The sequence below is a fragment of the Lolium perenne genome, chromosome 2 (genome assembly GCF_019359855.2).
Source record: "Lolium perenne isolate Kyuss_39 chromosome 2, Kyuss_2.0, whole genome shotgun sequence".
NCBI lineage: Eukaryota > Viridiplantae > Streptophyta > Magnoliopsida > Poales > Poaceae > Lolium > Lolium perenne.
In genome coordinates, this window is record NC_067245.2 from 250,023,083 (window position 1) to 250,045,259 (window position 22,177).

Below are 22,177 nucleotides of genomic sequence, written 5' to 3' on the forward strand. Positions count from 1 at the left end.
TAAATTCCAAGGGTAGTAGTTTGTGGCATGCATTGGTGCACCCATGTGCCAAGTGTGGCCTCACCCTGGCATCCCCAGCCACTTGATTTGCCCCAAAAGTGCATGTTTTGGCCTAAAACCCTATATTTGGGGTGTCTGGGTGCAACTCACCATGGTCTACCCCATATTATTCATGTAAATTCCAAGGGTGGCAGTGTGGGGCATGCATTGGTGCACCCATGTGCCAAGTGTGGCCTCACCCTTGCATCCCCAGCCAGTTGATTTGCCCCAAAAGTGCATGTTCACTGGTGGAAAAACAGGCTTTGGTCGCGGTTGGCAACTGCCATTAGTCGCGGTGGCGCAACCGCGACCAAAGCAGCGCGACTAAAGGCCCCCCCTTTAGTCGCGGTTCCTTATGAACCGCGACTAAAGGCCCGTCCACGTGGGCCGCAGGGGAGCGCCAGGGCGGAGGACCTTTAGTCGCGGTTCTTCTGGCCAACCGCGACTAAAGGCCTCCGCAGGGTTTAGGGTTTTAGCCCCCCTCCCCCTAAATCTGGTTTCTTTTTAATTTGTATTGTTTTATTTCTTTTGGGTTTTAATTTTGAAGGAGTTTCACATATTCTACGGTACTGTATACATACATGCATATGAATGTACAATTTCAAACAAATTTGAAATTAGAACCAAAAAGAATTCAAGAGGAATATACAATATATATTCAATATCGGATGACCATATACAATATATATTCAATATCGGATGACCATATACAATTTTGAACAAGTTAGTTACAAATTCTGGTGCATATAAAGTTCTACGTCATCGTAATAGTGTTCTCCTCTAGGATCGATGACTTCCCTCGCCAACCATCCAGCTAGTTCCTCTTGAAGTGGTCGGAAGCGAGCTTCTGGACTAAGCGTCTTCCGGAGGTTATTCCTCAGGATGTTGTTCTCACACGTCTGGTCCCGCTCATTGCAGTATCTCCGGATCCTCTCACAAACATAGTATCCACATAGATTGGTCCCCGGTGGCTGAATATCCCCAGTCGTCCGCACTGCCATTTTAAAATGTAGCTCCTTTTTGAATTCACCGACCTTGGTATCTACGAACCGTCTCCAAACCCTACGAGGCAAAGAAAATTAAATAAACAAGAGAGTTATTAATTAGTTACTTGATATTAGGAAATGATGAACGAAATAGGCCGATCGATATAGAGCGCAAATGAATGAAAATAATTACTTTTGCGTCATTTTTCTCATGTCGCCCCAAATCGCCGGATCCATATTCAGAGAGTCGTGGACGAGAACCGAGGAGGTCCGAACTTTAATTACCATAAGAATCCAGTGGAACCTGCGGACACGATACATGCACGATCATGCATAACTCATCGATTAGCCACATACCATAAACAAAAGAGAATGTGCTCAAGACAGAAACACTCACCCAAAATGGTAAGGAAATAGAATATCACTTTTCTGTTGCGTTTTTCTAATAAACCGCCACAAAGTCATCCTCCACGTCGGCGGGGTGGTGTTCTAACACATATGAATTAACGATGTGTGGGTCAATGAACCCAACATCATGGATGTTCCTTATTCGCATTTCCCGCTTCTTCATTCTGCATAATATATAGCGTACACAACAAGATAGTTAGGACAATATATATATATATATATATATATAGTGCAGGCCGGCAATGAACGAGATGGGGTAGAAATTAATAAATCACTTACAGAACGTAGCAACTGATGATAGATTTGTCGAGGTCGCGCAGATTGAACAAATGGAACAATTCACTCAGAGGAATTTGTACCCCGGTAATGTTTGAAGTGATGCTCATATCTAACTTCCGCATAGATATACTCTTTGGCGTTTTTATGTTTTATGTAACCCTTGTACCAATTTAGCAGACCTAGCATTTGTCGAGGTAGATCCTCTTCTGCGCAGCTCGACGAGAGGGCCATTCTTCACATATGTAAATACTACGTCCTTCATTGGCGCCTCATCAAGGCCTAGCAAAGGCACGAAGAGTGATACCTAACTCGGCCGCTTGTTCTACGGCACTCGTTACGGTCAATCCATGTGCTTCTTGCTGCTATGATATCGGGGGCATCCGGATCGGCGGCTTGCACTATGAGCGGGGCGATCGATTGTTTACTTTGTTCCCCGAGCTGGGCAACTTCTTTCCCCCTTTCTAATTTTGACTCGGCCTCGTCCTTCAAGGCTTTCTTCTCCGCCAACTCTTTCCTGTTCTTGAACGCGAGTGCTTGCCTACGAAGTTCACGTAAATAGTCGTCAGGCAGATTCTTCGCGGCTTGGGACGGTGTGTTCAAAAATGACTTAGCCCACTGCTTTTCCTTGTCAGAATATACTGGCTTGGGCTCGCCCTCTATTTTCTTCTTGACGCTCGCCTTCCATTTCTCTAAATCAGCATCCGCGCCCGCCTCGACTTCCTCGGCACTACTTTCCCAAGACCTCCTGGGGAGAGGCTTCAGTGATACCTCCGGTACCTTTGTTTTCTTAGGTACGTAAGGGTCCGGGTTAATAACCCAGGACTGCTTCGCTTCTTCGCGGAGGTGGATTGGGGGCGGTACCGGTGTCCGATCACCCGCCGGACGAGGATCGGGGGCGGCGTCGGCTGACGTGAATGAGGTGTATTAGGTGAAGCACCACCGCCACCGTCACCGCCACCGCCACCGTCACCGCCACCGCCACCGCCACCGTCACCGCCACCGCCACCACCACCACCGTACGGGGGTGGACTTGTTGGCGCCTCGCCTGGAAACTTGATAAATTTCTTCTGCCATAGAATGAACTGGCGCTTGACATCTCCAAGTCTTTTCACCCCTTCAGGTGTAGCAATGTCAATGTCCAGGTCCTCAAACCCTTGGACTATCTCCTCCACCGTGACACGAGCATAGCCATCTTGAATGGGGTTGTTGTGGTGGAGTGCTCCAGTGGTAAAGCAACGCCGATGGCTACCTTCATGGACATGTTCCCGATAGGATAATACAGATGACATGCTTTCATCTCCTTTATATCGTCCACGGGGTAGCGAGGAGGCTCCGGTGCAGTAATTTCGACCACCAGAGGCTCCGGTGCAGTAATTTCTATCGTCGGTGCACCAGCCGGTGAGGCCTCCGTGGAAGCCACGCTGCTTCTTCTCAGCTGGCTTCCGAGATCCATTGGATGATCTTCAGCATGCTGCGCCCGAGCTGCATCTCTTTCGGCGACTAGTACACTCACGGTTTTCTTCATCACATCCATTTCCGTTACCAACTTCGCCACAACATCTGCATCCCGATCCATCTTTCTCTTACGGCTTCTGTAACCGTACGGGTCATCGTTCTGGGGGAACCCTATTTTCCACGGAATGGGCCCCATGCCTCGTATACGTCCTCCGTGTTCAGGATTCCCGAGGGCTTTTGTCAGGGCGTCGTTCTCTCTGTTGAACCTGATCCTCCCCTCTTGAGCCTCCCTCATTGCCTCAATAAGCTTTTGGGTGGGTGTAATTATTTTGCCCTGATAAACACACTCCCATGTCTCCGGGTTCAGCGATCCCCCATGCCCGTACCACCAGCTTTTGGCCCTTGGGTCCCATCCCTCCGTACCTGGACGGATTCCTCGCGCCCTCAGCTCGTTCTCCATCTTCTCCCACTTAGGCTGCCAAAAGCGATACCCTCCTGGCCCCATTTTATGATTGTACTCCTTCTTGGCCGCATTTTCCTTATTTTTTTTCGATAGTTCAAGGAACTGCTCCGATTTATTTTGCTTCACAAATTCTGGCCAATCATGTTGCAGTTTCTCATATTGTCCTTTGAAATCCGGAGTCTTGCCCTGGTTGACAAAGTCATGGGCTAGATTTTGCTTGTATTTCCGGAATGCGTTGGCCATCCTAGAAAGAGCGAACTGTTTGACTAGCTTGCGCCTCTCCTTGTTTTCCGCAATCTTGTTACCCTCCTCATCGTATTTGCGGTATTCCGGAGGTAGAACGAAATGTTCCATAAGCTTGTTGAAGCAATCTTTTTTTTCTCTCTTTTCGACAAAAGTGAAACCAACACGTGCCTTCTTTGGCTCATTCCACTCCTGGCGGGTGATCGAGACGTTGTCTCTAACAACGGCTCCGCATTGGCTGACAAACTTGGTGGCGTTCTTGCTGGGCTCCAGCGGCCTGCCGGTTGCTTCGTCGACAACATCGATGGTGCATGTTTCTCCTGCTTTCATCGTCTTGGTTGCGCCACGCTTTGACGACGTACTCGATTTTTTCGACGATCCGGCCGAGGGCTAAAATAAGAAAGAGAGTCGCGCGCGTTAGTACACACACATTTATTCAAATCAGTTAGTTTGTATCACCAGACGCTCAATATGTATATATATATACCTCGGCGCCGGAGGTGGTTGCTACTTCCAATTGAAGATCGTCGTTTATCGACGTTTCTTCGGCATCATCTGCTTGCTGACGGCGCCCTTCATCTTCACACTCAAGGTTCAGATAAGAAGAGATATCATCTTCTTCTTCTCCGGTCGGCACATATGGAATATCGCCTTTTATGATGCCGAACATATGGTCTTCAGCGTCCGGATCATAGTTGTCCAGAATCGGGTCAGCTCTATCGTCCGCCATATGTCAGTCCTGAAAACATGTAGTCAAAACAAATTAATTGTGTATATGCCAGCATTATCACATCTCTTCTACATATAAAGAGAGAGGTGGCGGTGGCGAAAGGGGGACGCAGTGACCGCGTGACCGAGAGACCGGTGTGGCGGTGACCGAGAGGGCGGTGGCGGTGCCGAGGACACATAACCCTCGCCGCCCCCTCTCGATCCCAAATAAAATTTTGTTAAGTTAAAATTTTACTTAACAAAATTTAGACTAAATGATCAAAATTTTAACTTAACAAAATTTAGACTTAATGATGATCAAAATTTTAACTTAAGAAAAATTTTACTATTATTTGATCATTTAAAATTTGATCATTAAGTTTTCTTAAGTTACAGAATTTTGATCATTAAGTTATCTTAAGTTAAAATTTTGATCATTAGAATTTTTGTTAAATTTTGTTACATATTAATTACATATTTGTTAAATTTTGTTAAGTCAAACTTTTGTTAGTGTACAAATTTTTAGTTAAGTTAAAAAAACAAATTTTAGTAAAAATTTTAGTGATCAAAATTCTGTAACTTAAGAAAACTTAATTAGTCAAATTTTAATTAGTTTACAATTTTAATTAACAACACGTTAATTCGTTTAAGTCAAATTTTAGTTTTTTTACACAATCTTTTTTAAGTCAAATTTTAGTTTTTTTACACAATCTTTTTTAAGTCAAATTGTAGTTCTTTTTAAGTCAAATTTTAGTTTTTTAATTTTACACAAACTTTTAACTCAAATTTTAGTTATTTTTTGTTTTAAAATTAACAAGAACAAAAACTAAAAAAGAAAGAAAAAAATGCCGGGGCGCGCTGCTCTCTCCTCTCCCTCTCTCTGTCTCTCACCGCGCGCGGGTACGGCGGCCGCCGGCCTCTCTCCTCTCTCTCTCTCAGGCGAGCAGAGCGGCGCCGGCGAGCAGAGGCGCGCGCGGCCACGGCGCCGCGCTCTCTCCCTCTCCTCTCTCTCACTGCGAGCGGCGCCGGCGACGACGAGGGGCGCGCGTACGGGAGATCGACGGCGCGCGACAGTGTGGGCGGGGCGGCGACGTACGAGACGGCGGCGGCGACGGCGAGTGCGGCGACGGCGACGGCGAGTGCGGCGACGGAACGGCGAGGCGCGGCAGCCCGACGGCGACGGCGAGTGAGGCGTCGGCAACGAGCGAGCGAGAGGAAGAAGAAAGCGATGCGCCGCGGCGGCGCGGGAATATATAGGGATGGGGCTTTAGTCGCGGTTGGGGTCGCCAACCGCGACTAAAATCATTTTAGTCGCGTTGGCGACCCCAACCGCGACTAAAGGGATTTTCGCCCGGTTTTTAATTTCCCGCGCGCAAGGACCTTTAGTCGCGGTTGGCCAGGCCAACCGCGACTAAAGCTCTTTTTTGAAAATACTTTTCTTTTTTGAAAATCATATAATACAAATAATATATCAAAAAAATCAGAAAAATAAAACTAATTCAATTCAAAATTATAAAAATACAAATTATATATCAAAAAAATCAGAAAAATAAAACTAATTCATTTCAATATGTTAAAAATACAAATAATATATCAAAAAATTAAGAAAAGTAAAACTAATTCAATTCAATATGTTAAAAATACATATAATATATCAAAAAATTCATAAAAATAAAACTAATTCAATTCAAAATGTTTAAAATACATATAATATATCAAAAAATTCATAAAAATAAAACTAATTCAATTCAAAATCTTAAAAATACAAATAATATATCAAAAAATTCATAAAAATAAAACTAATTCAATTCAAAATCTTAAAAATACAAATAATATATCAAAAAATTCAGAAAAATAAAACTAATTCAATTCAAAAATTTAAAAATACAAATTATCAAAAATTCATAAAAATAAAACTAATTCAATTCAAAAGTTCGTTGGCCCCCTCTTCCCGCCTCTTTCCGCCGACCCCCTCTTCCCTCCTCGTCTTCGCGCCATTTCTTCCCTGTCTTCCCGCCTCTTTCTTCCCGCCAATTGTTTCCCGCCAATTTCTTCCGGCCTCTTTCTTCCCGCCAATTTTTTCCCGCCAATTTCTTCCCGCCACTTTCTCCCCGCCTCTTTCTTCCCGCCTCCTGTCTTCCCGCTCCCATTTTTCCCGCCATTTGTCACTACATATAGGTAGCCCGGCTTGGCCAGCATCACATCTCTACAATCTCTCATCACTCTCTCATGGCTTCCACCGCACCCACTCTAACCTACCAGCAGGTGGAGGAGCTCTGCGCCTCGAACTACCCTTGCCCTCCGGGCTACCGCGTCCCTGCCGGCTGGAGCCTAAGCGCCGGCGGCGTGCCGGTCCCTCCCGTCCCTCAGGGTACTGCGCGCCGGGCGGCCATCACGAACCACTACTACCTCGACCTCACGCCGGAGCAGCGGATGAATCCCCGCTGGCATCCCGATAACCAGCAGACTTGGGACGCCTTCTTCATCAATCGGCGTGAGAGGGCGCTCGCTGTATGAGGAGGACGGTCCGCCTCACTGGAAACTTCCACGAGGCCGGCCGTCGGCTATGGTGGTACGGCCGGACTCTGCAGAGCGTCATGGACTACATCACGGCCGGCGATATCCCCCGCCTGCGCTACCCTCAGTTCGAGCCACGAGCGCCGCCCGACGGCAGCGACGATAGCAGCGACGACGACGCGGGCAACTTAGAAGGCGACGACTACCAGTACAACGGCGGCGGCTATGAAGACTACGAGTATGCATATTATACGCCTAGGCAGGAGTATGACTAAATCACTCCAAATTTCATGTATGCAGGAGTATGACTTAGTCACTCCAAATTTCCTATATGCAGGAGTATGACTTAGTCACTCCAAATTTCATGTATGCAGGAGTATGACTTAGTCACTCCAAATTTCCTATATGCAGGAGTATGACTTAGTCACTCCAAATTTCATGTATGCAGGAGTATGACTTAGTCACTCCAAATTTCATGTATCATCAGTGCTATCTCGAGTCAATTGAATCATTCGAAAATGGACACCAAACACATCACGGGTAATATAATTCACATGATTCATTCAACAAAGTTTGGTACAATTAATAAATTATTACACATCATTTCTTCCCTTGTGTCCCTGCTTGCTTACGATTGTGCCGTAACCATGGAGCATCCTCATCATTTAACTTAATGCTTGGGTCGGTGTTCACTTTGAAGGGCGGAATTTCAGCAAACATATTATAATCTTCTGACATGTCTGTCTTGTCCTCCACTCCCACGATGTTTCTTTTCCCTGAAAGAACAATGTGGCGCTTTGGATCATCGCATGATGTACTGATCGTTTTCTTATCTTTCCGTTTCCTCGGTTTGCTACTCATGTCCTTCACATAGAAAACCTGAGCGACATCTTTCGCTAGGACGAATGGTTCGTCAAGATAACCAAGATTGTTGAAATCCACCATTGTCATTCCGTATTGCTGGTCCACCTTTACCCCACCTCCCGTTAGCTTGAACCATTTGCAGGAACAAAGGGACCCTAAAGGAGGGTCCATAGTCAAGTTCCCATATCTCCTCTATGTAACCATAATATGTGACCTTTTGCCCATTCTCGGTTGCTGCATCAAAGCGGACACCACTGTTTTGGTTGGTGCTCTTTTTATCTTGGGCGATCGTGTAAAATGTATTCCCATTTATCTCGTACCCTTGGAAAGTCGTTATAGTCGAAGATGGTGTCTTGGCCAACATGTACTGACTGATCTACCACCTTATTGTCACTCAGTAAGTGTTTTGTCAACCAACTGCCGAAAGTCTCCATGTGGGCCTTCCTAATCCAGGATTCAGGCTTCCTAGGGTTGTCCGAGCGTAAAATATTCTTGTGTTTCTCAAAGTACGGAGCCACCAAGCTGGAATTGGTCAGAACTGTGTGGTGTGCTTCAGTCAGAGAATGGCCGTCCATACATATCATTGATTTCCTTCCGATCGTGCCTTTTCCACTTAGTCTCCCCTCGTGCCGCGATTGAGGAAGACCAATCGGCTTAAGGTCAGGAACAAAGTCAACACAAAACTCAATTACATCCTCATTTCCATAGCCCTTGGCGATGCTTCCTTCTGGCCTAGCACGGTTACGAACATATTTCTTTAATACTCCCATGAACCTCTCGAAGGGGAACATAGTGTGTAGAAAGACACGACCGAGAATGGAAATCTCATCGACTAGGTGAACCAGGAGGTGCGTCATAATATTGAAGAAGGATGGCGGGAACACCAACTCGAAACTGACAAGACATTGGATCACATCGTTCTGTAACCGTGGTAGAACTTCTGGATTGATTACCTTCTGAGAGATTGCATTGAGGAATGCACATAGCTTCACAATGGCTACTCGAACATTTTCCGGCAGGAGCCCCCTCAAAGCAATCGGAAGCAATTGCGTCATAATCACGTGGCAGTCGTGAGACTTCAGGTTTTGGAACTTTTTCTCCGCCATGTTTATTATTCCCTTTATATTGGACGAGAATCTGACGGGACCTTCATATCGCTCAGGCATTCAAAAAAGATGACCTTCTCTTCTTTGGTCGTAGCGTAGCTGGCACGACCTTGAAACCGTTCGGATGCAGGTCATCGGGGTCTTTCAAACTTTGCTGGTCCTGCCGTGCTTCCTTTGTATCATTTGACTTCCCATACACGCCCAAGAAGCTTAGGATGTTCACGCAAATATTCTTCGTAACGTGCATCACGTCGATTGCAGAGCGGACTTCTAGGACTTTCCAATATTCTAGCTCCCAGAATATAGATTTCTTCTTCCACATGGCTACGTGCCCGTCAGCTCCCTTCGGAACTGATTGTCCGCCAGGACCCTTTCCAAAGATGACTTTCAAACCCTTGACCATATCAAATACCTCAGCACCAGTGTGTTCCGCGAGCTTCGGCCGGTGATCTGCCTTGCCGTTGTAATGCTTGCCTTTCTTTCTTCTTGGATGACCTTTCGGAAGAAATCGACGATGCCCAAGGTACACGTTCTTCTTACAATTTGGCAAATGTACACTTTCGCCTCATGTAAGCGGTGCGTGCATGCATTGTATCCCTTATTTGACAGTCCCGAAAGGTTACTAAGAGCAGGCCAATCGTTGATGGTTACGAAAAGCAACGCTCGTAGGTCAAATTCCTCTTCTTTGTGCTCATCCCACACACGGACACCAGGTCTGCCCCACAGCTGTAAAAGTTCATCAACTAATGGCCTTAGGTACACATCGATGTCGTTGCCGGGTTGCTTCGGACCTTGGATGAGCACTGGCATCATAATGAACTTCCGCTTCATGCACAACCAAGGAGGAAGGTTGTAGATGCATAGAGTCACGGGCCAGGTGCTATGGCTGGAGCTCTGCTCGCCAAAAGGATTCATGCCATCCGTACTTAGACCAAATCTTATGTTCCTTGCGTCAGCTGCAAAATCTTTGAACTCTCTGTCGATCTTTCTCCATTGCGTTCCATCTGCGGGTGTCTCAACTCCCCGTCCGACTTACGGTCCTCTTTGTGCCATCGCAACAACTTGGCATGCTCTTTGTTCTGAACAGACGTTTCAACCGTGGTATTATAGGAGCATACCACATCACCTTGGCGGGAACCCTCTTCCTGGGTTTCGGCCCTCAACATCGTCACCAGGGTCATCGCCTCGATCTTATAACGCAATGCGGTGCATACCGGGCATTCATTCAAATTCTCGTATTCACCGCGGTAGAGGATGCGATCGTTGATGCATGCATGTATCTTCGAACCTCTAAACCTAGAGGGCAGACAACCTTCTTTGCTTCGTACGTAGTGGCGGGCAACTCGTTATTCTTTGGAAACATATTCTTCAACATTTTCGGCAAGTTTTCAAATGCCGAGTCAGCTACACCTGCTCGTGCCTTCCATCTCAGCAAATCCAAGTGTGCAGCCCAGCTTTTTCAGACCATCATCGCATCCGGGAGTACGGCGCCTTCCTGTGATCCTCTAACATGCGATCCAAATTCTCCCTCTCTTTTTCAGTTTCGCAGCGTCTCCGCGCATCAGCAATGGTCCGACCAAGATCATCAACGGGATCATCACGTGCCTCTTCTTCACCTTCCCCTTCACCTTCAGCATCCTCCATGAAAGTATCACCGAAATGAGCAAGATAGCTTTCATCGATGAAATCATCCCCTTCTTCATCTTCTTCCATTATAACCCCTCTTTCTCCATGCTTGGTCCAACAATTATAGCTTGGCATGAAACCGTGCCGAAGCAGGTGCATGTGAACATCTCTTGAGGAAGAGTAACCCTTCTGATTCTTACATTTAACACATGGACAGATAACAAAACCCCCCTGCTTGTTCGCATTAGCCACTACGAGGAAATCTTTCAAACCCGCACTGAACTCGCCGGAGAGTCGGTTACCGTACATCCATTGTCGATTCATCTGCATTATTATAATATAAAATATATAATTAACCATCATGCATTTGTTAAACTAACTAGCTACAAACAATATAAATTAAACAATGAACTACACACACATGCACATTTTATCAACGACACATCAAAGGTTCAAGTTGCTAACCACGATCGAGGAGGAAAAAATAAATGAGAAAGCTCAAGTGTGGCTCCAACACTTCATATCATGTTTGTTTCATGCTCTTGGGGCATTTCATCAAACACCTTATGTGCATAAGAGGAACCAAAAGCAAACCTAACACCCACTTGTGAAGCTTGTGAAGAGAATGGCACCAAATGGCTAAGTGTTGGCTGCTGGATGGGTATATATAGGGGAGGGGCTTTAGTCCCGGTTGGCCTGGCCAACCGCGACTAAAGGCCTTCGGGCACCTTTAGTCGCGGTTGGCCTGGCCAACCGCGACTAAAGACCCCCCACGTGCACCGGCTGGCCACCGAGCGCCTGGGCCCAGGCCTTTGGTCGCGGTTCTCCTCCCGAACCGCGACTAAAGGTACCATTAGTCGCGGTTCCTGCAGCATCGCGACTTATGGGGCTCACCCGAAGCCTGTTTTTCCACCAGTGGTTTTGGCCTAAAACCCTATATTTGGGGTGTCTGGGTGCAACTCACCATGGTCTACCCCATATTATTCATCTAAATTCCAAGGGTAGAAGTGCGGGGCATGCCTTGGTGCACCCAAGTGCCAAGTGTGGCCTCACCCTGGCATCCCCAGCCACTTGATTTGCCCCAAAAGTGCATGTTTTGGCCTAAAACCCTATATTTGGGGTGTCTGGGTGCAACCCACCATGGTCTACCCCATATTATTCATGTAAATTCCAAGGGTATCAGTGTGGGGCATGCATTGGTGCACCCATGTGCCAAGTGTGGCCTCACCCTGGCATCCCCAGGCACTTGATTTGCCCCAAAAGTGCATGTTTTGGCCTAAAACCCTATATTTGGGGTGTCTGGGTGCAACCCACCATGGTCTACCCTATATTATTCATGTAAATTCCAAGGGTGGAAGTGTGGGGCATGCATTGGTGCACCCATGTGCCAAGTGTGGCCTCACCCTGGCATCCCCAGCCACTTGATTTGCCCCAAAAGTGCATGTTTTGGCCTAAAACCCTATATTTGGGGTGTCTGGGTGCAACTCACCATGGTCTACCCCATATTATTCATGTAAATTCCAAGGGTGGCAGTGTGGGGCATGAATTGGTGCACCCATGTTCCAATTGTGGCCTCACCCTTGCATCCCCAGCCACTTGATTTGCCCCAAAAGTGCATGTTTTGGCCTAAAACCCTATATTTGGGGTGTCTGGGTGCAACTCACCATGGTCTACCCCATATTATTCATGTAAATTCCAAGGGTGGCAGTGTGGAGCATGCATTGGTGCACCCATGTGCCAAGTGTGGCCTCACCCTGGCATCCCCAGCCACTTGATTTGCCCCAAAAGTGCATGTTTTGGCCTAAAACCCTATATTTGGGGTGTCTGGGTGCAACTCACCATGGTCTACCCCATATTATTCATGTAAATTCCAAGTGTGGCAGTGTGGGGCATGCAATGGTGCACCCATGTGCCAAGTGTGGCCTCACCCTGGCATCCCCAGCCACTTGATTTGCCCCAAAAGTGCATGTTTTGGCCTAAAACCCTATATTTGGGGTGTCTGGGTGCAACTCACCATGGTCTACCCCATATTATTCATGTAAATTCCAAGGGTAGCAGTTTGGGGCATGCATTGGTGCACCCATGTGCCAAGTGTGGCCTCACCCTGGCATCCCCAGCCACTTGATTTGCCCCAAAAGTGCATGTTTTGGCCTAAAACCCTATATTTGGGGTGTCTGGGTGCAACTCACCATGGTCTACCCCATATTATTCATGTAAATTCCAAGGGTGGCAGTGTGGGGCATGCATTGGTGCACCCATGTGCCAAGTGTGGCCTCACCCTTGCATCCCCAAATGATTGATTTGCCCCAAAAGTGCATGTTTTGGCCTAAAACCCTATATTTGGGGTGTCTGGGTGCAACTCACCATGGTCTACCCCATATTATTCATCTAAATTCCAAGGGTAGAAGTGTGGGGCATGCATTGGTGCACCCATGTGCCAAGTGTGGCCTCACCCTGGCATCCCCAGCCACTTGATTTGCCCCAAAAGTGCATGTTTTGGCCTAAAACCCTATATTTGGGGTGTCTGGGTGCAACCCACCATGGTCTACCCCATATTATTCATGTAAATTCCAAGGGTAGCAGTGTGGGGCATGCATTGGTGCACCCATGTGCCAAGTGTGGCCTCACCCTGGCATCCCCAGGCACTTGATTTGCCCCAAAAGTGCATGTTTTGGCCTAAAACCCTATATTTGGGGTGTCTGGGTGCAACCCACCATGGTCTACCCTATATTATTCATGTAAATTCCAAGGGTGGAAGTGTGGGGCATGAATTGGTGCACCCATGTGCCAAGTGTGGCATCACCCTGGCATCCCCAGCCACTTGATTTGCCCCAAAAGTGCATATTTTGGCCTAAAACCCTATATTTGGGGTGTCTGGGTGCAACTCACCATGGTCTACCCCATATTATTCATGTAAATTCCAAGGGTGGCAGTGTGGGGCATGCATTGGTGCACCCATGTGCCAAGTGTGGCCTCACCCTTGCATCCCCAGCCACTTGATTTGCCCCAAAAGTGCATGTTTTGGCCTAAAACCCTATATTTGGGGTGTCTGGGTGCAACTCACCATGGTCTACCCCATATTATTCATGTAAATTCCAAGGGTAGCAGTGTGGGGCATGCAATGGTGCACCCATGTGCCAAGTGTGGCCTCACCCTTGCATCCCCAGCCACTTGATTTGCCCCAAAAGTGCATGTTTTGGCCTAAAACCCTATATTTGGGGTGTCTGTGTGCAACTCACCATGGTCTACCCCATATTATTCATGTAAATTCCAAGGGTGGCAGTGTGGGGCATGCATTGGTGCACCCATGTGCCAAGTGTGGCCTCACCCTGGCATCCCCGGCCACTTGATTTGCCCCAAAAGTGCATGTTTTGGCCTAAAACCCTATATTTGGGGTGTCTGGGTGCAACTCACCATGGTTTACCCCATATTATTCATGTAAATTCCAAGGGTGGCAGTGTGGGGCATGCAATGGTGCACCCATGTGCCAAGTGTGGCCTCACCCTTGCATCCCCAGCCACTTGATTTGCCCCAAAAGTGCATGTTTTGGCCTAAAACCCTATATTTGGGGTGTCTGGGTGCAACTCACCATGGTCTACCCCATATTATTCATGTAAATTCCAAGGGTGGCAGTGTGGGGCATGCATTGGTGCACCCATGTGCCAATTGTGGCCTCACCCTTGCATCCCCAGCCACTTGATTTGCGCCAAAAGTGCATGTTTTGGCCTAAAACCCTATATTTGGGGTGTCTGGGTGCAACTCACCATGGTCTACCCCATATTATTCATGTAAATTCCAAGGGTGGCAGTGTGGGGCATGCAATGGTGCACCCATGTGCCAAGTGTGGCCTCACCCTGGCATCCCTAGCCACTTGATTTGCCCCAAAAGTGCATGTTTTGGCCTAAAACCCTATATTTGGGGTGTCTGGGTGCAACTCACCATGGTCTACCCCATATTATTCATGTAAATTCCAAGGGTAGCAGTTTGGGGCATGCATTGGTGCACCCATGTGCCAAGTGTGGCCTCACCCTGGCATCCCCAGCCACTTGATTTGCCCCAAAAGTGCATGTTTTGGCCTAAAACCCTATATTTGGGGTGTCTGGGTGCAACTCACCATGGTCTACCCCATATTATTCATGTATATTCCAAGGGTGGCAGTGTGGGGCATGCATTGGTGCACCCATGTGCCAAGTGTGGCCTCACCCTGGCATCCCCAGCCACTTGATTTGCCCCAAAAGTGCATGTTTTGGCCTAAAACCCTATATTTGGGGTGTCTGGGTGCAACCCACCATGGTCTACCCCATATTATTCATGTAAATTCCAAGGGTGGCAGTGTGGGGCATGCATTGGTGCACCCATGTGCCAAGTGTGGCCTCACCCTGGCATCCCCAGCCACTTGATTTGCCCAAAAGTGCATGTTTTGGCCTAAAACCCTATATTTGGGGTGTCTGGGTGCAACTCACCATGGTCTACCCCATATTATTCATGTAAATTCCAAGGGTAGCAGTGTGGGGCATGCAATGGTGCACCCATGTGCCAAGTGTGGCCTCACCCTGGCATCCCCAGCCACTTGATTTGCCCCAAAAGTGCATGTTTTGGCCTAAAACCCTATATTTGGGGTGTCTGGGTGCAACTCACCATGGTCTACCCCATATTATTCATCTAAATTCCAAGGGTAGAAGTGTGGGGCATGCATTGGTGCACCCATGTGCCAAGTGTGGCCTCACCCTGGCATCCCCAGCCACTTGATTTGCCCCAAAAGTGCATGTTTTGGCCTAAAACCCTATATTTGGGGTGTCTGGGTGCAACCCACCATGGTCTACCCCATATTATTCATGTAAATTCCAAGGGTAGCAGTGTGGGGCATGCATTGGTGCACCCATGTGCCAAGTGTGGCCTCACCCTGGCATCCCCAGCCACTTGATTTGCCCCAAAAGTGCATGTTTTGGCCTAAAACCCTATATTTGGAGTGTCTGGGTGCAACCCACCATGGTCTACCCTATATTATTCATGTAAATTCCAAGGGTGGAAGTGTGGGGCATGCATTGGTGCACCCATGTGCCAAGTGTGGCCTCACCCTGGCATCCCCAGCCACTTGATTTGCCCCAAAAGTGCATGTTTTGGCCTAAAACCCTATATTTGGGGTGTCTAGGTGCAACTCACCATGGTCTACCCCATATTATTCATGTAAATTCCAAGGGTGCAACCCTATATTTGGGGTGTCTGGGTGCAACTCTCCGTGGTCTACCCCATATTATTCATGTAAGAGGCGGCAGTGGCGGCTGGGTTGGGAGAGAGAGAGTGAGACAGGGGAGAAAGTTGCTTTTGGTATAGGACATTTTGGGGTGGGTGGGGCAAAATGGCACCCACTGACGTGTGGGGCCATCTAGCAGTAGATACCACTGGGTTGGCCCATTTCCGGTAATTTTATGTGGATTAGGGGCCAGCAGGTAAAATGGAACCCTCATTCGCGGATTTTACTAATTGTAATAAATCAGAAATTCAGAGACGAAAAACCCTCCTCCGCCTCTCCGCTTCTTGACGGTTCCACTCCTCCTCCCACTCATTTCTCTCCGCTTCTTGCCGGTTCCACCCCACTAGATGAAAAACCCTCCTCCTCCGCTTCTGCCTCCTCCGCGCCATGGACGCTTCTTCTTCCTCTTCCTCTGTTCCGCAACCGCTTCTGCCTCCTCCGCCGTCAGCCATGCAGGCCTTTACTCAGATCAGGACCTTCACCGTCCATGGCGGCAAGGAGATCGATGTTGTCTACACAAACGAGGAGGAGACGATGAGCAAGTACCTGAAGATGTACGCGCAGTGGTATGCGGAAGAAGAAGAGAACAAATTTGTAGGATTGGATCTCGAGTACACTCCGGAGGACCCCAACCACGAAGAAGACAACTACCTCGCCGTCGTTCAACTGTCCATGAGGAACCACGTCCTCGTCTGCCACTATTCTTGGTTTGTAGACCTTAATCTTGCTCTGATTTACTTAATCTTGCTCTGATTTAGTTAATCTTGCTCAGATTTTAGTTAATCGCTAGTGCATGAACCAAGTCACCCTCGAGTGCTCTGTTTTAGTTAATCTTTATCTGTTTTAGTTAATCTCGAGTGCTCTGTTTTCTCTGTTTGAGAGAAAATTGCAACTCACATGCACCATAATTCGCAAGGCAGTTTCAAGAATATGGGATAGTGCATTTTATTGAAAGAAATTGTGGAGAGGGGATTATCCATAATTCTTGTGTTAATGAACCGTGTATTTAGCTATATGATGTTGAATTGTGAATTTAGTTTCAGACCGAGTCATATTTCTGTGTTTTCTAACTGGGAATTCGTGCAACAGCAAGTTACAAATTGGTCCATTTGGGCTAGGTGCAACAAATTAAACTACAAACCGTGCTAGCTGCAAAACTAGTTTTGTTTTTGTGTTTTGTGTAACAAAAGCCACAAAGCATGGTGTCCTGATCTTGCAGATTGAATCTATCCATATGCTCATCTAGCATTTACTGGATTTCATTATACCAAATTAATTATCACAAAGCAAATTTCCGGAGTCCTGATCTTGCATTTGATAGACTTTTGTTAGTTTCAAAATTAATGATGCAAAATGATATTTCAATAACTAAAAAATTGCACTTACACATTTCATAAAAGTGTTGGTCATGCATTCTTTTAGTATCAAATGGATTATGACTAGATAATTTTCAGACTCTTGATCATGCACTTACTAAACTTATGTCAATTTTATTCAAGTTATGAGATTGCATAGACTAAACATTCGTATTCCCAAATTTTATTCAAGTATAGATCTCGCAAGTACTAAATTTTCGCATCAAATTGAATCTATCCATATGCTCATCTAGCATGTACTGGATTTCATTATACTAAATTAATTATCACAAGCAAATTTTCGGAGTCTTGATCTTGCATTTAATAGACTTTTGTTAGTTTCAAAATTACAAAAGAAGCCTGGTGACCGGGTGTATACGTGAGCACGCGCTCAATGCTTGACACGTGTCCCCCATTAGGGGATGTAGTTATCCCCACTAGTTTCTTAGTACATCCTATCATTGCAGGTGATCAGAATTATGTGTTGCGGGACCCACTTTTCGAATTCAAAAAAGTGGGCCCAGATGCTACACACCTCATGGCTCTACATTTGAATTTAAACAGTGGGACCCAAGTACAATGGGACCCGCTTTTCAAATTCAAAAAAAGTGGGCCCAGATGCTTCTTACCAACTGGCCCTACATTTTAGATCAAACATTGAGATCTACACCTGCAGTAAACGAAGCTAGGTATAATACAACTTGAAACCTTTCTAGTTTGTCGTACCATACTAACACCCTCACTATAGTTCATACCGTACTAACACCACTCACCATGCGTAACACCCATCACAACAGCTGCTACCAATTATAGTGTCTAATCCAGGATGTATGATACAATTATTCCAAGCAAACACATCTCTTTTTATGCTCGTATAGTAAGCAATATGACATTAAACTTAAGATATCTTTTTTACTTTGCCCCAGGTTATAGAAATGAGCCTATATTTTATCACCATAGCATTTTCTTGTTTATATACACCATAGAAGGAGAGGTAGGAGAAGATGAACAGAACATCGATATGTGGTCACATTGTAGAAAATATCTAGACACCAATCATGGTAGTCACGGGAGCAACAGGGACTCCTCATATTTTCAGTCCTTATCATCTCACGCGCATGCACACTGCTGTAGTCTGTTGTATGTTTTGTTATGTACTCCCTCCAATCTAAAATGTAGTAAGATGTTGGGGGAGTGTTCCGACCAGGTGAAAAAACACTAAAAAGTCCTTCCTACCCTTGATTTGTTTCAGATCGCACATCGCGATTCCCCTCGCGATCGCTTCCTCCTCACGGATCCTTCTTCCTTGCCTCGCCTTAGCCCAGGTCCTCGAGCACGATCTCTTCACCCAGGAGCACCTCGACCACGATCTCATCGCCCAGGTGCTCCTGTGATCTGCCTCCACCATGATCCCTCGCCCAGGAGCACCTGGTAGCTGCTTCTCCTCCGCCCAGCCACGATCATGTGGGATCTGCTTCCCCTTCGCCCATCGACCATCAGGTCATCAGGTGCTCAGCGAAGAGCTGGCTCTGCCTCGATGTTCAACTGCTCGACCGGATGCTCCCGATCTCTGCATCTACTCCACCTTCGGCCTCCTGCTGCTCCTCCACCCAACTATTCCACTTTCATCCCCCAGCAACACCTAGCCCTGATCTCCCTGAAGCACCTGCAAATACCAAGCAAAAAATTTGACAGAGCAAATAACAGCAGATTTTCAAGTTGCCAACAGAGATGACACTATGTGTATGAGTATGTTGTGTGTTTGAACAAGTTATGTGTACTTGTTGTTGTCTCCAATAAATTTAGTTGTTATTATTCTAATTACTCTATGAGTAATGCCACCGCAAGCAAGCAATGCAATACTTTACTTACTGTGACATCATCTTTGTTATTTCGTCAGTCTCCTACAGTTAATGCAGTGCAGTAGCAGAAAGGAATTGATAGAAACTCTCAAGCAAATTCACTATCAATTGGGATAGCAGCTGGGAAATTGAAACCTTTTTACAGACAAACTACACTAACTCCTATAGTTGTTGTTGATATTGTGCACACACATTAGACAGGCTACAGCAAGTAGCACATCAGGGCACACACAAATCAGTAACTACAGCACATCAGTGCACACATATCCCTGAGATTACAACAATTTTTGAAGCAAATCAGTAACTGCAGCACATCAGTAACTACAGCCTAGCAGTACTCCAATTTCTAAAAATTAAAGTAAACAGAGAAAATTACTCTGCTTATTCTCAGAATATGCTTACTAAACAGAGCATCATTTAACAATTTGAATATAGGACTGCTCTGCTTGTTCTCAGAAAAGACACACATCATGTCAGCATGGCATTGCTATGCATTGCGCTAAGAGAGATGGGACTGAGTGCAAAGGGAGTACCTTTCTGAGTTTCTTTTCGAGACGTGGCGGGGCAGGCGATAGTCTTCCCGCAGCATTGGGATCAACCTGCATTGTGTTGACATCAGAAATGCCCGTGATTCCCCCTCAACCAGAAAAATCAGTACTGATTTCAAGAAAATGGCCATTACTAAATGTACTAAAGTAAACAAAGTTCAACGCTGGTTGGTCAAGCAGACTTCTGAGATAATGGTATTCTTTCGATAGTCATAAGATCAGTCCCCATAGACCATACCAAAATTCTAAACTATACTGAGAAACGGAGTAGTACAATTATAGGAGTAGTCAGAGTTCAGTGATCATGCAAATTCATACCTAAGGCAAGCCGTGCACGGCAGATCCAGCGCCTCCATTTCCCAGTAACTCATAGCCGACGCAGGAATTTAATAAGCAAGCAGTACTGCAAGTGTTTGGAGTGCTTAGTTAAACAATTTCAGTTAAGTTTAATTGGAGTACTCCAAAGAATGCTTTAGGCACAAGCATCATCAGAAGATGTGCACAAGCACAAGTACATAACTGCAGATACCTTTATTTGTTGCTGCAATACTGTGGTATAGTCTAGTGCTTATTTGATAGACAGAGTGACCATGCAGGATGTCACAACATGGACAGCGAATCACCCTCTCCAGCGCCAGGGGTTCGAGCTCTACTGCGCTCAACCAGTTGCCCGCCTGCGCCCTCTGGTCTTCATTTGATTTGAGAAACTAAGCAGGATGGACGGGAGCACGATGAGAGGCGGGGCTAAAAAGTGGAATCGTGGCCGTGGCATGGAACATATTCAGAGAAAAACTAGAGTTACCTGGAAAAATATTGAGAGACATGGAACATATTCAGAGAAGAACTAGAGTGAAACTACACTAGAGTACTGGTGGCGGTCATCGTGCTGCTCCGATAAGAAGTTGAAGTTGACGGCGTCCCAGTGCTCCCATGCGCAAGCGGCGTCCTCCCGCTACTCCGGTGTTGTAGGAGCCGTCATGAGTTACTTTCAGTTTAATGCACATTATCAAAATCGGGGAAGTTGGTGAAGGTTCATAGTCCCCAATAACATGAATAATTATGCACAAGGGTCAACAAGTTTTAACAATAAATCTTGGAAAATCTAGACATGAGTAAATAAAAAAAATTCCCGTGCACAGATCAAATTCCCATGCACAGATCAAAGACGAGAGGTTTATTCAGGCCATGCTAATGGATGTCTAAACTGTATATGGATGAATCATATAATGGTACTCCCCAATACAGTTTGATACTTTCATGTCTTCAATTAGTCCATTAAAAAACAAGCTAATGCTTAATCCAAAAAGGTCACAGGGACACATAATTGAAACGCTGATCGTAAAATTGAGTATTCAATAAAAAAGCAACAAGGCACATACCTTTATCCATCAGACTACACGTGCTACCAGACTGAACTCAGTTTCAGCTTTCCCTACAAAATGAATAACAAAGTTCAATCATAAACCATAAACCAATGAAAGAAGAAGAGATCGGGTACAAAGCTAGGGAAAGAATTGGACATCACACAGACTGATTGTTGGAAGATACAACACTGATAGGTAGGCCATCTAAACCTAAACAAGAATTGAAACCCTGATTCTTGGAACAAAGAACATCCTATTGCAGAGCTGCACTCGGTCATCTAGCAGAAAGTTGATGCTGTAATGACTTTCTAATAAATTCAGTTGCAGATGCGACCCATTTACAATATAGCATCACCAATCGGATGAACTGTGCAGCAATCACAAGCTGAAGGCGTATGGGGATGAAATGGACATGTTGGATGATTGGGGAGCATGGCGATTACCCTGATTCATGCCGTCTTTGTTTTGGTTGCCGTCGAGCAGCTGCCCGACCTCGCGGCGCATATGGCGCACTTGCACCATTCGGATCTCGTTGTTCCTTCTCACCCTTGAGGCAGAACAGGGGCGGATGGAGTAGAGGGTCAAGCTCCGTTGCGCGTCTCCCGTGACCAGGTCTTGAAATAGAGGGGCGAGCTCCATGACCTGCTGCACGGCTCTGGGGACGAGGGGTCCGATGTCGTCACCCAGGATGAGCGTGACGGGGCACGAGGTGCCGTTTTCCGGGCGGGGCACACAGATCCAGTGCCGGCACTCGCCGATCCAGCGCCTCCGTCACCCAGAAACTGAGAAATTTATTGTTTTACTTCTAGAAATTTCTCAATTAAGTTATAAAAGTTAATTAGAAAACTAGGAATCACAATAAATATCCCACAAAATTTCACAAGACTAAAATTAAAAGATTCACCATGAAACCAAATTCACCAAAACCAATCAACTAATGCACTGATCCCATCACCAAAATCACCATCAATGGAAAAATGTCATTCACTAGGAATCCCAGAAACAAAGGAAAAAAATGCCGTGAGAGCCGAGGATAGCATCGCCCTCTCTTGGCTGCTGCACTAATTCCTCTCCACAACTCGGCGGTTTGCTCTCTTGGC

General features: G+C 46.3%; 1 long non-coding RNA gene across 2 annotated transcripts; it reads right to left on the minus strand.

Moving 5' to 3' along the window:
- Nucleotides 1-18,228: 18,228 nt before the first annotated feature.
- On the minus strand, nucleotides 18,229-22,177 carry LOC127335564 (uncharacterized). 2 transcript variants are annotated; one of them, XR_007872874.2, is made up of 7 exons: nucleotides 21,521-22,177; nucleotides 21,093-21,145; nucleotides 20,516-20,698; nucleotides 20,243-20,420; nucleotides 20,032-20,116; nucleotides 19,699-19,764; nucleotides 18,229-18,969 (listed from the first exon to the last, which is right to left on the minus strand). It is a non-coding gene; the product is annotated as an uncharacterized lncRNA (long non-coding RNA). The 2 variants fall into 2 exon arrangements; XR_007872873.2 differs by having other exon boundaries at nucleotides 20,516-21,145.